This window comes from Temnothorax longispinosus, chromosome 9, assembly GCF_030848805.1.
Source record: "Temnothorax longispinosus isolate EJ_2023e chromosome 9, Tlon_JGU_v1, whole genome shotgun sequence".
Taxonomy (NCBI): Eukaryota; Metazoa; Arthropoda; class Insecta; order Hymenoptera; family Formicidae; genus Temnothorax; species Temnothorax longispinosus.
The window spans coordinates 11,575,406-11,593,272 of record NC_092366.1 but is presented as its reverse complement, the minus strand read 5'-3'; the positions used below and the strand labels follow the sequence as shown (position 1 = coordinate 11,593,272).

The 17,867-nt window shown below is 39.0% G+C and overlaps 1 protein-coding gene and 1 long non-coding RNA gene across 2 annotated transcripts in view; both read right to left on the bottom strand.

The window, feature by feature from the left end:
• Positions 1-17,867, bottom strand: part of LOC139819413 (FAD synthase) — a 233,604-nt gene that overhangs the window by 79,348 nt on the left and 136,389 nt on the right. The gene's annotated exons all lie outside the window — the stretch shown is intronic.
• On the bottom strand, positions 2,314-7,508 carry LOC139819283 (uncharacterized). The gene is made up of 3 exons (XR_011733669.1): positions 3,382-7,508; positions 2,829-2,911; positions 2,314-2,610 (listed from the first exon to the last, which is right to left on the bottom strand). It is a non-coding gene; the product is annotated as an uncharacterized lncRNA (long non-coding RNA).

The following is a 17,867-nucleotide window of genomic DNA, read 5'->3' as shown; positions in this document are numbered from 1 at the left end:
AAAGGAATTTTGGCGACTCCTATGATAAAGCCATTTTTTAAGATAAAATGATAAAAAGTATAGAAAGATTTTCATAATTCTACAGCATGTGATAAATTGAATATATACACACTTCCGTCATTACCGAACATAGATTAGATTTTAATCACGACTTTGACTGGGATAACGTCGAAATTCTGGAGAGGTAAATAAGGAGAGGTTTTTATCGAAGCGATTGGTATCAGAGATGCTGTATATTAACTTGCAAAAGAACGGTTTGAACTCTCAGGCCGATACAGAGTTTTTTGCACCATGCATATGTTTCTATCTTGGATAAACTGTAAACCATGTCCATGACGCTTTGCTTTTCTACAAGTTCTCAATCTTTTTTACAATTTTATGTATTTATTACCGCTGATTTATATTTTTTGAATTTTTATTTTTATCTGTTGACCGACGTTTTATATTTATTTGTACAAATTTGACTTTAGACATCCCTGACTATATACCTTTGTATTTATCGTCGACCACCGTATATTATTTATTACTTTATGACCTACACGTTGTCAAGTTTGTTATAAGACGTTTATCTGCGTGCGTTTACCGAATCAGTCTTTCGTTGTGCGTCGTGTCGATGGGATCTCGTCTTACAGATCGCTCTGCACAGATCATTCTTTTTGCCTTATTTTCTTATTATTCGGTTTGACTGCGATGTATTTTTTCTCCAGACTAACTGGTGAGTTTTTCTAGAATTTTAATTTAAGACAAGGATGTAACTCTTAATTACGTTACAGATTTGGACCTTTTAGTCTCACTAATCCCACACAGCACATAATATTGCAGAAATATTGCAGCAATATTATTTTTCCATTGCAATATTACAATGAAATGTATCAAAAATATTGCAGTAATATTACTGAGATATCTCAGTAATATTAAAATGTCCGCGAAAATGAATATCAGTAATATTACTGATATTTATTTCAGTAATATTGCGGTAATATTACTGCAATATATCAGTAATATTACGGTAAAATTACTATAATATTTGCGTGATATTTGTATAATATTGCTAGGAATTAAAAAACCATTTTAATAATTTTTATTAAATTTTATTAAATTATTTTTAATAGTATTGTTATATACAATTTTAAAATAATATTGATATTGTAAACGCAATAATATTATTTGTGTAATGTTAGATAATATTTATTTAATATTGCTAAAAATTAAAACATTTTAATAAATGTTATTAAATTTTATCAAATTGTTATTTTTAATAATAGTATTACATACAATATTAAGAAAATAATATTGATATTATCTTTCTATCTCTTTTTTCTTCAAAACTGCTCCATGCTACTCTGCACTGTATGAATTTCCACTGATAAAGAATGATGTAACACTATCATAATACAAAAACTGTAATTATTATTTATATTTAATTATACAAGGTGAGTTTTATTTTGTATGCCAATTATCTTCACTAATTATCTCAGAAAGTATTGGTTTATTGGAAAAATGTTTCAGATAAAAGTTGGAGGGTTTATAGAGGAATAATGGATGATCTTATTAGATTTTGAGTCTGGAACCCATGTTGAGCCCAGTAGGGTCCAAGTCAAATTTTTTAAATAAAAACTCCCTTTTTTTATTACATTATCTTTTTCTACTAATTAATATAAACAACTTTTGTCTGTACATTTTTTATTTGCCTTATACTTTTTGAGATATTCAAGAAAAATTTGGTAATTTTTTTAATATTTAGCTTATATCTTGATAAATGCTTGTCGGAGGGAAAAATGATACAAGACTTTTTGACTTGATATGGTCTCAAGAATATGCTATTGCAATAATACCCTAATTTCTTTAAATATTTGTGTATACATTTTCTTGAAGCTTTCATGTGTACACAATTATTTAAAGAAATTAAAATACTATTGCAACAGTATATTCTTGAAACCAAATCAAGTCAAAAAGTCCTGTACCACTTTTCACTCCGACAAACATTTATTGACAAACATCTATTGTAAGCTAAATATTGAAAAAAATACCAAGTTTTCCTTGAATATCTCAAAAAGTATAAGGCAAATAAAAAAATGTTTCAGACAAAAGTTGTTTATATTAATTAGTAGAAAAAGATAATATTATAAAAAGGGGGTTTCTATTTAAATAATTTGACTTGGATCCTATTAGGCTTAACACAGATCTCGGACTCAAAATCTAATAAAATTGTCTATTGGTCCTCCTTGAACTCTCCAACTTTTATCTGAAACATTTTTCCAATAAATCAATACTTTCTGAAATAATTATAGCGGAGATGATTGGCACACGAAATAAAAATCACCATGTTTATTTCATACATAATTACATATTAAAACATAAGAGTACGGGGTTAAGTATGACGTGTTCCGATATTCACTGTCTATACTGAAAATCTATGGTTAATGTTATACATACACTTTAGATTTTCAGTACTGGATATTAAAATATTGGAACGCAGTTTATACCAAGTTTAAATTTTTTTTACTTATGTATCTAATAAATGAAGCTGTCGCTCAGAAGAGTTTGATAGAAATCAAACTGCTTGGTGCTGCTCTGCGTGAACTTCCACTGATGGAAAGCAACGTAACACTGCAACATAATACATAAACAGTAATCATTATTTACATCTAATTATATATTTTAAACATAAAAGTAGGTTAAGTATGAATCTGTATTGTGATATTCACTATCTATGTACACTGAAAATCTGTAGTTGATGTTACACGTATACTTTGGATTTTCAGTATTGACGATTAATATTGGAAAGTATAGTTTATATCAAATTTAACTTTTTCTTACTTACATACCTAATAAATAAATATTTTGCTCTTCTATCAAACTACTTGGTGCTGCTCTGGACTGCATAAACATCCACTGATGGAAAGCAATACTGTAACATATAGCATAAGAACAATAATTATTATAAAATCATGTAAATGGTTAAATAATTATGGTTAAATCATTTAATTAATGATTAAACTGCTTTTTAGGAGATTTGGGATCGGTATATTTCTATCACGTATCTCCAACTAAGGGCTCCAGTTGGATTAAACTGTTAAAAATTTTGAGGTTAAGTTAGCATCAAGATTTAAGTATGAAGACGGTAATAAATAATTTCATTAGAGACTCGTTCAATAAGGTTATAAAGGCAAATATATGTATTTTAAGATGGTCATTGAAATGATTTTTATGATATTAACGTGGTTTTTGCAGACCGGCCATTATGCCACGTAATCTCTATTTTTGGATTTAAAGACAAATCGCCAAATATATATGTACAATGTACATTAGTAATAATTATACAAAAATACTTTTAAAAATATTTGTGTGAACAATATTTATTAAATAAAGAAAAATTACCTGAAATTAAAACGATTGTTTCTGTGCGGTGTCGTACACGTGATTGCGTGGTCCCACGGAGCCATGTAAGAGACAGCGAGAGAAGACCGGGAATGGTGGGAGTCGGTGCTGCGACCAAGCGCATAGCCACACACACTAGCGTTCTTCCCTCCACTTACGCACTCAGAAACGTTCTGTTTATCCGTGTGACAAACTCGTAATTTGAAAAGTTTAATAATGATTATATAAGAAATATAAATTTTAAATTTTATCTATTTATTTTATTATCAATTTACTTACTGGCTCTTAATTAAAAATTAATTGTATATATAATTACCTTTTATTATTACAAAACAAATAACAAGTTATAAAATTAAATACCACCACTTATAAAATTTATCTTAATCACTTTTATTCCCGAAAAGTACAAATCAGTCTCTTTTGATTTCATCACATTTTTTTATTTAGATTTTTCTTTCTTTCAGTCCAAAATTCTTTAACTGGTATATATTATCTGTGCAATACGTATTATTGTGTGATACCTTAATAATGTCTTAATGACGTCAATAAGATGTCATTAAAAGTTCATTTGACACTATTTTGCTACTTAAAGTATTATATTTCAACAATATATTGCAGCAATATTACTGTAATATTACAATATTATTTAAAAACGTGTAATACATCAGTAATATTTCTGAAATATTTCATTGTAATACGTAATATTTCCACTATATTGCAATATTACTGCAATATTTCTGCAATATTATGTGCTGTGTGGGAAGTTTCTGTCAAATTGAAACAAGTAAACTCACCATGTTAAGGGAGAATATATATTTTTGATGTTAATATTATACCACTGAGGATGGCTCGGACAGGAGCCGAAACGTTTGGATTTTTGTAAATCGAGGAATAAATCACATTTATATCTGAACGCACCGTGATCCGCGTTCCCTTGTGACCCTTACAGCCCTTTTCTACTTATATAAATATATACTGTTTTTATTGAATAATTTCATGTTTTTATCGTCCCCCGCAGGCAGGGGTGGACTTCGGTTCACGTGGAAAGTTGAAAATCCGTACCGTATATACTTACAATGATAGATCTCGTATGAATCTATTGTATTCATGCATATACTTTTCCATCCACACAACAATTGGGTTGGGTTAGGTTAGTTCTTTTTTTAGGTGGAGCCCCCCGCAGCGGGGCGGAACTTACTACCTCCACGCATATACTTTCCGTGCGAAACGAGATGCCACAAGGGTTTACAACTTCCCACGCGTGGAAAAATGGGTAGGGCCTTTTGAATTTACATGAAAACATGTTTGTTGATTTGTATAGTTGTTCGTTGTGGTTACAGTACAGTTGATTGTACATTTTATCTTAAAAAATGGCTTTATCATAAGAGTCGCCAAAATTCCTTTTAAGGGCTTTCATTTTAATCCAAAATAAAGCCTTTCATAAAGTTTCATCGAAATCGGAAGTAAGCTGTTTTCGAAACTTTATCCGTATCCAGTATCTGTGTGAAGTTAGCACCCCATTTTTGAAGTTTTGAAATTCTAAAAGTGGTTCCAAGTTGTTCTAAACTTGTTCTAAATCGTTCTAGAAGATCTAATTTTTAAAATAAAAATGTTCGCGGAAAATTAATAAAAACGATTTTCTGACCTGGCACCCCATTTTTCGAAAATCAAACTTTTCAAGGTTGTTCTAGGTTGTTCTAGTTGTTCTAAACATTGTTCCAAAGTATTAGTTCGATTGGTTAAAAACTTCTTTAAGAGATATTGAAAAAAGAAAAATTTTTAAAATAACAGTTTTTGGCCATTTATTCGTAAACAAAATGACTTATAAGACTGTCGATCTAGAACATATTTCTAACCGCGTTGAACAACTCAGAACAAAAATTTTAAAACCAGAACAAGAATCTAAAGGGTACTTTACTCTTCATCGGAAATATTATTTTTTTATTTTCTTGGTTAAAAATCTTGTTCCAGGCTTTCCGTTTTAAAACTATTATATCCTCCACTAGAACAACTCAGAGCAAAATTTTTGAGACCAAAACAAGAACCTAAAGAGTACTTTACTCTTCATCGGAAATATTATTTTTTTATTTTCTTAGTTAAAAATCTAGTTCCAGGCTTCCCGCGTTAAAACTATTGTGTTCTCCACTGGAACAACTCAGAACAAAATTTTTAAGACCAGGACAAGAGCCTAAAAAGCACTTTAGTCTTGGATGTTGAGAATTATTTGGTCTCTTGTCTTTTCTCTTTCTTTCTTTTTTACTGGATATTTTTGTTATTTTTTTCTTTTTTTCTTTTTTGCTGGATACTTTTGTAATTTTTTTCCTTTTTTTCTTTTTTGCTGTGTATTTTTGTAATTTTTTATTTAATGTTTTTTTAACTTTTTCAAGATTTTATAACTTTTTAAATTTTTTTATGTTTTAAGCAATAACTTTTTTTATCTCTTTTTTGGGATGGACTTTTTTCAGGATTTACTTACTGGACTTTAATATATACTATCAAATGTAGTTTTAGTGTAGCATTAATTTTAACTCTACTTGGCCTACGGCTCCAGTCGTCAAATTCTGTCCAGTTCTCATTATATTTAATGAATGCTGTGTAATGTCCTACTGAATTGATTGACGTACCGCCATAATAATTAATTATGCTTGTTAATTTATATTCACAGTCATTAAGGGTAATATGATCGATAAAATTATTTAAGTCGTATGTTTGCTGACTGATATACTATGTTTAATTAACACATGTGATCCGTATTCTATCTCCATTTGAATGCTCTTGTTGCACGTTTCACAAGTTTTAATAGACATTTCTGTCACATACTCTGTAATGGCTTCGTCTAATTTTTTATACCCATATTCTTCTATTATTTTTGTTTGAATGGGTAAAATAATTCCCGACCGAGATTTACTATTTTGACATTTGTTACATGTATTTGTAATTTTGTAACTCGGATTTTCCTTAAATACCTGCTCAAATAAATTATTTATATTGGAAAGAGCATCAATAATTATTATATCAGAAGTTGCTCCATTTCGAATAAAAAATTCTACCTTTTTTAACAGTTTCGCTCTTTTTCTTATAAATTCTCTTGGTCGGTCCTTCCTCTACATATTGTTTAATAAATGTAAACATTTCTGTAGATTCTGTTTTTGAAGTATTGTTGAAAGCTTCATACATAGTTGCACTTGCAAATATATGGACTGTTCAGGATTTTCCGTCGCGATCGCGGATCGATTTAGACACGCGTAACGCCATCCCTGGTTGGTTCTCTGAACGAGTTGATTTCGCGCCACACCCCGCGTTAACCCCTGACCAAGAAGTCTCTCCCGACGCGTTATTGATCCTGCCATGCCTGGATCGCGTGATCCAGCAAATAAAAACTATTGGTCAATACGTGTCGCGCGCCCGAAAACTCGAAACGAGACCGCGAAAGCTCCGGTCTCAGTAGTAGCGACAAGTACTCCGTTTCACGTGGTTGCTCCACGCCGTCGTGCATACGAAAAATACCGCGTTCGTGCGCCCGCTCGTTACTGCGCAGCTACTGCGCCCGCTTATCGCGCCTCTGTGCGTTCATTACACTGCGCCTCTGTGCGCCTGCAATTTCATCGTCGCACCCGATGAATATTCGCGTCTTTGTGCGCGCTTCTTTCCGCACCGTTGTGTGCCCGCTAATCGCCGTTGCCGTATCGCGCTCGGCAGATTTTCCTTGGCTCGTGCGTGTAAGTGCTGAGTGCAGCTACATTAGGCGTTACACGTGCGCCAGCTAATGGAACGCGCTAAAGTGCGCCAGCTAATTAATCGCCGCAAGTGCGCTCGCTAATTGTCAGCACCACAAGTGCGCTCTCACACTCGGGACCGGCGAACACTCACGCATCACGTGCTTCGCGCCCTATGAACACTCTCAAATCACGTGCTCGCTACATGCAGGTGAACCTGCTACCGCGCCTGACTATTGTAACAGTGCGTCGATTATAAACCTTGCCTAAGATTGTACAGACGTTGATTAAACGAGAGCTTTGCTAGATTGTTAACCATAAAGTGTCCTCACTCAATCGCACGCCTTATTCCTGTCGGGGTAGAACCCGCGCTTACGCTAATTGGCGCAACGGAGTTACGCCCGAAAACGCCAACATGGACTATATAAACTGTCAAATCCGCAAGTATTTGAACTACCCGGGAAAAAAAACCCTTATAATGTCTTATATGCTCATATAAGAAGCGGTCTTATATGCTTATATATGAATTTTGGCCGCATAAGCTCTTATATGATCATATATAATTATATAAGATTATATAAAAACATATAAAAAATATCTCTTATAGTGTGTTATATCCTCATATAAGAAACTATCATATCATATATGAATTTTGGCCTGATAAGAGTTTATATGGTCATATATGATTCTTCTTCTTCTTTTTCTTTAGCCTGTTTTCATTCACTCCTGGACATAGGCCTCTTCCATTTCCTTCCATGTCTTTCTCTCCTGTGCTGTCTGCATCCACCTCTTTCCTGCGTGGCGTTGGATGTCATCTCGCCATCTCGTTTGTGGTCGGCCAATGCTTCTTTTGGACTCTCTTGGTCTCCATTGCATCAGGACCTTGGTCCATTTGGTGTTGCTTCTCGCAACATGTCCCGCCCATTGCCACTTTTGTCTACTTGCTCGTTCAACCACGTCGGCAACTCCTGTTCTTTTCCTTATCTCTTCGTTTCGGATTTTATCTCTCAGGCTGATTTTCAGCATTCTTCGTTCCGTTGCCCTCTGACAGATTCTTAGTCGGTTTGCGCTGTTCGCTGTGAGAGTGATTGTTTCGAGTCCATATGTCGCAACTGGTAATATGCACGTATCATACACTTTCCGTTTGAGGTTGATTGGGATTTTTGGTTCTCGGAGGATGTAGCTTAATCTGCCGAACGCTGTCTACGCCAAGCCGATTCTTCTAGTGATCTCAGCTGTCTGGTTATTTTTTCCTAGCTTGATCTTGTGCCTTAGATACACGTATTTTTCTACCATCTCGAGAGTGTGGTTATCGATGCTAACTAGTATATTGGTGGGGCTCATGATTTTCGTCTTCTGGAGGTTCATTCTCAGGCCAACTGCTTGGGAAGCTTCCCTGAGTTCTTGTATCATTGTTGCGAGCTCGTTTGCATCGCTGCTGAATATGATAATGTCATCCGCGAAACGGAGATGGTTTAAACGTTTCCCATCAATATTAATCCCTTTTTGATCCCATGTTAGCCTCCCAAATACATCTTCCAGCGCCAAGGTGAAAAGTTTTGGTTAAATCGTATCGCCCTGTCTCACACCCCTCTTGATAGGGATTCTACCTGTAGTCCAATCCTCTTCCATTTTAACGTGCAGGGTGGCATGCTCGTATATGAATTTGATCAAGTTAGAATATCTAGAGTCAACTCGTGCTTTATCCAATGCTTCAAGCACTGCCCATGTCAACTGAGTCGAAGGCTTTGTGGTAGTCTATGAAGGCCATATGCAGTGGGATATTGTACTCGGTGCATTTTTCTATAAGTGTGCGTACTGTTTGTATATAGTCATTCGTGCTGTACCCCCTTCTGAATCCTGCCTGTTCTATGGGTTGGTAGAAATCGAGCTTCTAGCTTAAACGATTCGTTATTATTTTGGATAACAGCTTATAAAGGATTGAGAGTAGACTAATGGGTCTGTAATTTTCCATATTTGTGCAGTCGCCTTTCTTAAAGAGCAGGATGACCTCTGCGTTCTGCCACGAGTCAGGGATCCTGCCTTCTTCCAGACATCTGTTCAGTAGTACCAGGAGTGCTTTTTCTAATTCTTCCCCTTCAACCTTGAGCATCTCGACTGTTATCCGGTCTTTCTCTGGTGCTCTGTTGTTGTTTAGTTGTTTCAATGCTGCTTCCAGTTCTGACTTGTTAATGTCTGGTAAATCTTCGGATCCTACGTTCAGAATTGTCTGTCTCGGTCGTCCTTGCTGGTTCGGATTTGGAGCTGATTGGCTGTAAAGTTTTCGATAGAAGTCTTCAATGATCGCTGCGATTCCGTCCCTCTCTGTTACTACCTCTCCTAGATTGTTCTTTATCTTATGGATTACTACCTTCCCTTTTGACAGTTTGAAGCGCAGAACTCTCATGTTCATATTGTTTTTAATGGCTTCTTTGATTGCTCGCGTGTTGTACGCTCTTTTGTCTTTTCTAATCGCTTTTCTTACGGCCTTGTTTAGGTCTTTATATTCCGGTGAATCCCAGCTCGTTCTTCTTCTTTCTCTGATTTGCCTTTCAGTGTCTGGACTAGGTTTCGAGTTCCCACGTTTCTGAAGTGAGCACACTTTTCTCACGGCACTTCGGATGCTGTTTGTGATTTGTGTTGACAGCGCATTTAGTTCTAGTTTTTGTAGCTTTTTGGTTGGTTTTAGTTTCTGTTCGAGCGTAGTCTTATATTCTTCTTCCTTCCCTCTTAGCTCTGCTAATGTTGGCTTGACCTTTTTATTCATGAGACGTTTCCTCTCGAGCCGAGTATCCACTAGGACTTTTGCTCTCACCAACCTGTGGTCGCTGCCCGTGTCGAAACGATTTAGGGTTGACACATCTGCACAAATGCGCTTGTCAGTGGCTAGCACATAGTCTATTTCGTTTTTGATAGTGCTGTCCGGACTTCTTCATGTCCACTTCCTTTTGGGATGCTTTTTAAAGAAGGTGTTTAAGGGGATCCTGCAGTGACTGGCGAACTTCCTCGATGTCGATAATGTCAACCTTTCTAATTTTGTTTTCCCTATATCTGTCTTTGTCTAACGAAATGACATCTGTCCTTTTTTCGATTGCTCGCCATCTCTCGCAAGATCCAACAACTACTGTTGCTGCTCTTCTTGTCATTCTGCATCCGTATTTGCATTACTAAAATAATTTTTCGATGGATCTTTTTTTGTATGCATTGAATCTTACTTCTACTTGCACGATATTATTCCTACATGTTTTCCCAAGGGCAGATGATAAACATTATGTATGTATAAACTGCAGAATTTTTGTTTTAAGCAAATATTGCCGTCATGTGACAGATGCGTATGTGCCCAAATAAGTAATATTTTTAATTTTTGGGTGTTTTTGATATAAAATCGCGTTTGTTATCCTAGATTTTTGTGCGTACTTTAATTCTGTAAAAGATTTTTGCAATTCTATAAAGCCAATTAAAAGATCGAAAAACGATAAACGATGTCGGTAAATCATACGGCTGCAGGATCCCCTTAAGCAGTATATTTTCTCTTTGCTCAGGAAGTCCATCATCACTTGTCCCCTTGGGTTTCTCGTGCCCAGACCAAAGGCACCGATGTACGGTGGGTCCGCCTATGTCATCGCTCCAATTTTAGCATTAAAGTCACCAGTTATAATGGTAAACTTGGTCTTTTCCGCACTTTTTGCTGCTGTCAGGTCTTCATAGAACTGCTCAATGTCTTCCTCTGTCGAAGCTGAAGTTGGTGCGTAGGCCTGTATTATTTGTATGCTGCACTTGTTGTTAAGTCTTAGCACTACATAAATTACCCTGTCCGATATAGCTTTGGTTTTGGTTACAAGGTGTTTCAATTTTTTATGAATTAACAGGGCCACACCTCCGATGTGTGAATCTATGTCAGAGTTCTTTTGAAGAAGCATATGTCCAGATTTCATGATTGTGACCGCTTCCCCACTCAGCTTGGTCTCGCTTATTCCGAGGACGTCGAACTTGATGTTTTCTAATTCATTTTCGAGGTTGATCAGATGTTCTTCGAGTCTCATTGTGCGAATGTTATACGACGCAATGTAGAGGGTCTTCTTGGTACGCTTGTGTTCCGTATTCCGTTTTCGTTTCCTTCCATTCATTGAATTTGTGCCTCCCCCAGAATCCATGAGGCAGACTGACGTGTCAGTGCGAGATTCCAAGCGTCCCGCTCTACTCGCCTGGGGTAATTTTGTTTTTGAGTTCGACATTTCATGGTGAAGGTTTTTTGGCATTTAAAACGCCACGCTTGCCAGACGTGTTGGCGAGTACCTGTTTTGGTCCGCGGGAGCTATTTTATTTCACTCCTACTCTTCAAGCGAGCCTGACGAGCGTTCCCCCATCGCCATCCGGGGGACGCGTCTTTAGGGGGTTACAGGCTCCCCCAGGTAGCGCCGAGATCTTCTCTTTTCCCCACCTATCCCATCCTGGGAAGGCGGAGAGCGAGTCTCCCATTAGGAGGAAGATTCGACTTGGTGGCGTCCCCCGAAAATTTCGAGGAGGCGCGCACCCTGGTAGCCACCGTCGCCCCTCACCAGACCCCCACCCGGATCACCGAGAAAAAACCCCCGCAGGATTTGTGATACCTGCCTAGGGTTGAACCCGGATCTCCGGAACGTGAATCCGGCGACTAGCATTAGTGACTACCGACTCGCTTTGACTACCGATATATGATTATATATATGATTATATAAGATATATGATTATATAAGATATATGATTATATAAGATTATATATAAGGACATATATATTTAAATAAGTTTTAGAAAATTGTTATATATTTTCAAATGTTATTTTTTAAGCGTGCTACTTTATTATAAGAGTGGACTTTACAATATAACTGATACAAAAATTGTGTCACTCCGAGACAGCGTCGCGCGAGAATAGCGCAAGACAGTGTCGTGTCTTTTTGATGCCGTTCTTGTAACACTGTCAAATTTTAAATACGAGAAACATATAGCGACTCTCACACCTCATTGGCCGGAATACGGAGCGATGGAGAGCCGCCTTAAGATTCACACGCCAGCGCCGCAATCGCAAGCGTGTGCACCTACAACGGCCGAAACGACACTCGTACCTCGTGTCTCGACAGTAACAGACGGATTACATTTACGTTCTTATAGTCAGATATCATCGTCACGTACATTTGCATAGTGCTCACGATAATTCGTATATTATACTTTGTTACGCGAGGTCCGTGACCTACCTCATTATCGAGTTCTTTACTCACCAGTGTAAATACTTATCATTAACTGTACATACTTTGTGACATTACGTTCTTGTAAATACATGATTGTCTAATAACCCGAGTCATTACTTGAACACGTGAACCTGATTGGCCATCCCGGCCTATAGTAAAATTTCGATCACCGCGAATTCCTACAAACAGATCACATCGAATGCCATCTATCGGATACTTTGAGATGCAATATTCTAATCTGATCATATACGTATAATCTTATATGACTATATCATTTTATATACGATTATATTATTTTCAGTTCAAATTATAAGGTATGTTTGCAAAATAATGCGATTAATATATTTGTTTATAAGAACTATAATATGTATTATATAACAGTTTTTTCACGAACTATTACTGGTAATTTCACACTATTTACAATTAAAAAAATTAAGTATTTTATGCAAAATTAGAAAAAAAAGAAAACTTAAAATAACATATAAGCAATGAGAAGTGCCGTTTTCGGTCGAAGCGGATCTTGATGCTTAATAATATTTCACAATATCAATTATTATTAAATACATGTTTCAGTTTTTTAAATTGGCATTACTGCGTGCCAATATAGACTTTGTCGGACTTACAACGCAATTGTGTAAACTGAAACTAAAAATAATATATTTTATATTAATTTTATATTGTCAAGTAAAATAATATACTAGAAGAATATTTATAACAGTTATACAATGGATAGATCCATTATAGAGTATATATTCATATATAATTATCTTTACATGATCACACATGATAATATACTAGTATATAAAACCATAGGCGAGTTAGTGGTCGCCAATGCTAGACAGTGGATTCACACTCTGGAGATCCGGGTTCAACCGCAAGCAGGTATCTCAAATCCTGCGGGGGTTTTTTTCTCGGGGTGGGGTGGGGATCTGGTGGAAGGCGGCGGTGGCTACTGGGCGCACGTGTCCCCGGAATTTTCGGGGCACGTCGCCAAGTCGAACCTCCCTCCCAATGGGGAACTCGCCCTCCACGACCACCGCTTTTTCAGGTGGATGTGTGGAGAAAGAGGGGGTATCGGCGATACCGTGTGGAGTTGCCGGTCTCCCATCAAGCGCCTCTCCAGGTGGCGGATCGGGGAAAGCCCGCTAGAAATAGAGAGTACCGGGAAAATAAAATACCCGGAGTGGACCAAAACTGGCAGGCAAGTCCGAGGGCAGCCCCTGAGGAGGCAGCCCCTCCATCAAACTTGGGTGCGGCGGGCTAATAACCCGTCCATCTTAAAAAACACTATTACTGAAACCGACACAGAGATTAGCCGGACCCCACAGATGGAGACGACCTTTGACATGAAATCCAGGACCAGATTCGGAACATGGAACATCAGGACAATGCTAGAAACTTCACGCCTGGCACAAGTCATTCACGAAATGGATAGATATAGGCTCCAGGTGCTCGGTCTATGCGAGAGAAGATGGCCCGAGCAGGGTGAACACATCACCTCGGACGGGCACATGCTTCTCTTCTCCGGCAAACCAACAAATGAACCCCACGCCTCAGGCGTGGGTATTCTACTTAACAGGAACACAAGAAGGGGACTTATAAACTGGAAACCGGTGACAGAATAATCTGGGTTAGATTAAGGAGTAAAGTCAGGAACATAACCTTTATCCAATGTTACGCCTTTACTGAGGTCTCAGACGAAGAATCTAAAAATGTATTTTACGAACAGCTAACCGCAACCATAAGGGATTTTCGAAAGTCCGACATTGTAGTGCTCATGGATGACTTTAACGCCAAAGTCGGCCAAAACAATAACGGGCTGGAGCATGTCAAGGGCGCCCACGCGCTAGGACAAATGAACAATAATGGTGAGCTCCTCACCAAATTCTGCTCGACCCAGAATCTAATAATCGGGGGATCGATATTCCCACACAAGGGCATTCACAAAGCAACGTGGATTTCCCCGGATAATCGGACGATGAATCAGATTGACCATATCAGGATCAGCAAAATGTGGAGGAGTTCTCTCCTGGATGTAAGAGCAAGACGTGGCGCCGATGTAGCTAGTGATCACCACTTGGTTACCAGCGCAATGCGCATAGAAGTAGCAAAGTACAAAGCAAAAACGAATATACACAAGCGGAAACATTTCGCGACTGAAAAACTTAAGGATCCCAAGTATAAAAATGCCTTCGTCAGTAAAGTACAGAGTGCGATCTCGGAGGCAGATTTGTAGCATTGCGACGGCAAGAAGAGATGGGACGTAGTAAAGCGTGCCATCCTTGACTCAGCGGAGAGCGTCATCGGCTTCAAAGAACGAAATAAAGCCGTTGGCTAACGTCGGAGACATGGAACCTGATCAACCGGAGAAGGGAACAGAAACAACAAATATTCAATGCCAAAACATTAGACGAGAAAGACAACGCTAGTAGGAGCTACATGCAGCTTAATAAGCAAGTAAAACGTAGCGCCAGAAATGACAAAAGAAAATGGATGGAGAGCCTAGCAGACAAGGCGCAGATCGCTGCCGAGTCGAATAAACCCCGGGAATTATACACTATCACGCGAACACTAGCGAATAAGAACAGCATTCGTAACTATCCGGTAAGAAATCAAAACGGACACCTTCTTACTACAGCTGCAGAGCAACTGGGTCGATAGAGTGAGCACTTTAAGGAACTACTGGAAATACAGCCACAGAACAGCCCGGCGAGACCTCTCCAATATAACGTCACAGACGAGAGGACGCTCCCCGGTTTGAATGACGACCCTCCTACCCTTGCGGAAATAAAGAAAGCCATCCGCAACTTGAAGAACAATAAAGTCGCTGGCGTCGACGGCATCCCGCCCGAGCTGCTCAAGGCCGATATAAATTTGACGGCCAACTTGTATCAGCCAATCATAAAGGACACGTGGGAGAACGAGGAGCTGCCAGATGGCTGGGACACCGGATTAATAGTAGAATTGCCGAAGAAGGGTGACTTAAAGAACTGCGAGAATTGGCGTGTATCACACTTCCGAATTGCTCGGCCAAAATACTAGCCCAAATCGTATACACGCGCATGGCGGAGGCGATCGAACCGTCTCTACGTCAGGAGCAAGCTGGCTTTCGACCCAACAGATCATGTATTGATCATGCCAACACAACACAAATCATAATAGAGCAAAGCGTAGAATGGAATACCAAACTATATCTGGTATTCGTCGACTTCAAAAGAGCATTCGACAATTTCGACAGTATTGATCACGAGGCCTTATGGAGAATACTAAAACTGAAGGGTGTGAATGAGAAGATGATAAAAATAATCAAATTATTGTACGTTAATGCCACCTGCAAGGTACTACACTATGCCTCACTGAGTGAAGATATTCGCTTAAAGACAGGAGTCAAACAAGGATGCGTGCTCTCGCCACTGCTTTTTAACATAGTTCTGGACTATGTTTTAACAGAAGCAGACTTATCCGCGGGTGGAATAACATGGGACCTTCGGAACAGACGCCGTCTGGGTGACTTGGACTATGCCGACGACATCGTGATATTGACCCATACCTTCACTGACATGAAAAACACACTGCAACGGCTGATAGACAAGGCACTGTCAGTTGGCCTGGCAATTAATGTTCACAAGACCAAGGAGATGCATATTGGTACAAATAATAATCGGAACAAGCTCTATATACAAGGGGAAGAAATTGAGCGGGTAAAATCTTTCTGCTATCTTGGCTATACGGTAACCACGGAAGGCGGTACAGAGGAAGATTTGTCCTGCAAAATCGCCTTGCTAAAGAACATCTGGTCTTCAAACCAACTTAACAGGAATACCAAATTGCGTATCTTCAACTCCAATGTCAAAGCAGTACTGCTGTATGGATGCAAAACATGGCGTCTCACAAAAGGCATTGTCCACATATTACAGGTCTTCATAAACAAATGCTTACGCAGAAGTTGTAAGATTTTCTGGCCCAACACCATAAGCAATGACCGACTAAGGGATCTATGCGGGCAGGTCCCAATACAGCAAGAAATAAAGAAGCGTAAATGTGGATCGGCCACACACTCAGAAAAGCGCCACACGACATAACCAGGGGAGCATTGGAATGGAACCCGCAAGGTACGCGAAAGCGCGGACGCTCAAAAACAACCTGGAGGCGCACCGCCATAAAAAAGCCGAAACGCAAAGAAAAACCTGGAATAAAGTGAAAGCACTGGCGGAAAATCGGGTCCGTTGGCGAAGCTTTGTGAAAGCCCTATGCTCCTCATAGGAGTTACAGGATATATATATGGGGCGTTTCACGCCAAATCGGACACCATTTGGGTTTTGCACCTTCGATTTTTTTGAAAATTTTTTATGTTTTGGTATTGGTTGAAAGAAGCCTCCATGATTTTTTTCAAAATTTTTGTCAAACCGTTTTCAAAATATCGATTTTTGAAAAATTTCGTAACTTTTTTTTTAAACGCCCATAACTTTACAAAAAATCGGCCCCCCCCCTCGCACCCCCCGTGGTTGAAAGCGTGGAACTCGCTTTACAACATAAAATGCGCGATTGTGCGGTGCGCAATTGTACGGTGCGCGATTGTACGGTGCGCGATTGTACGGTGCGCGATTGTACGGTGCGCAATTGTACATACGGTGCGCAATTGAACGGTGCGCGATTGTACGGTGCGCGATTGTACGGTGCGCAATTGTACGGTGCGCAATTGTACGGTGCGCGATTGTACGGTGCGCGATTGTACGGTGCGCGATTGTACGGTGCGCAATTGTACATACGGTGCGCGATTGTACGGTGCGCGATTGTACATACGGTGCGCGATTGAACGGTGCGCGATTGAACGGTGCGCGATTGTACGGTGCGCAATTGTACGGTGCGCGATTGTACGGTGCGCGATTGTACGGTGCGAAAAAACCGTGTCCAATGCAACATACGTTTATTTATTTAAATAAGTTAATAATATGTGTTGTGTCCAAAAGCAACGGTGTCCAATTGTACTGTGCGCCAATGAAATGTGTCCAAACGAACTGTGCGCGATTGTACGGTGCGCGACTTTATGTGTCCAATAGTACTGTGTGCAATTGCAACGTGCGCAATTGTACTGTGTGCCAGTGAACCTCTCCCATTTCGTAATCGTCGTTGGCTTAACCGTGTCGGAGTTTCGGGAGGTTGCTCTCGCGCGTGTGAGAATCTCGTAGTTATCGTTGCCGGTTAAGTTCGTGTCACTTATAATTGGATGTCCGTGCGTTTCATCGGGATTAATGGCTCACGGTTGTGTCGCGTTTACGGGTGAGTCCATTCGTGCGTCTCGTGGGGAGTGAAGATCCCCAGCTTTGTCGCGGTAGATTGTAAAGAAATTGCGCTAGTGATAAAAGTGGGACCTTGTGCACTTGTTAGAAGTAAACGTTTTCGAGTATTTCGCGTTTGACCGTCCGGGTAGAATTCGCTGCAATTTATGTCGAGGAATAGTCTTGTACGAATTCGACCGGGATTGCCGTGCAGTTCAGCGACGGAATGAGTATCGCGCTCGTGGGGTGACACGTGGCGCGTACTC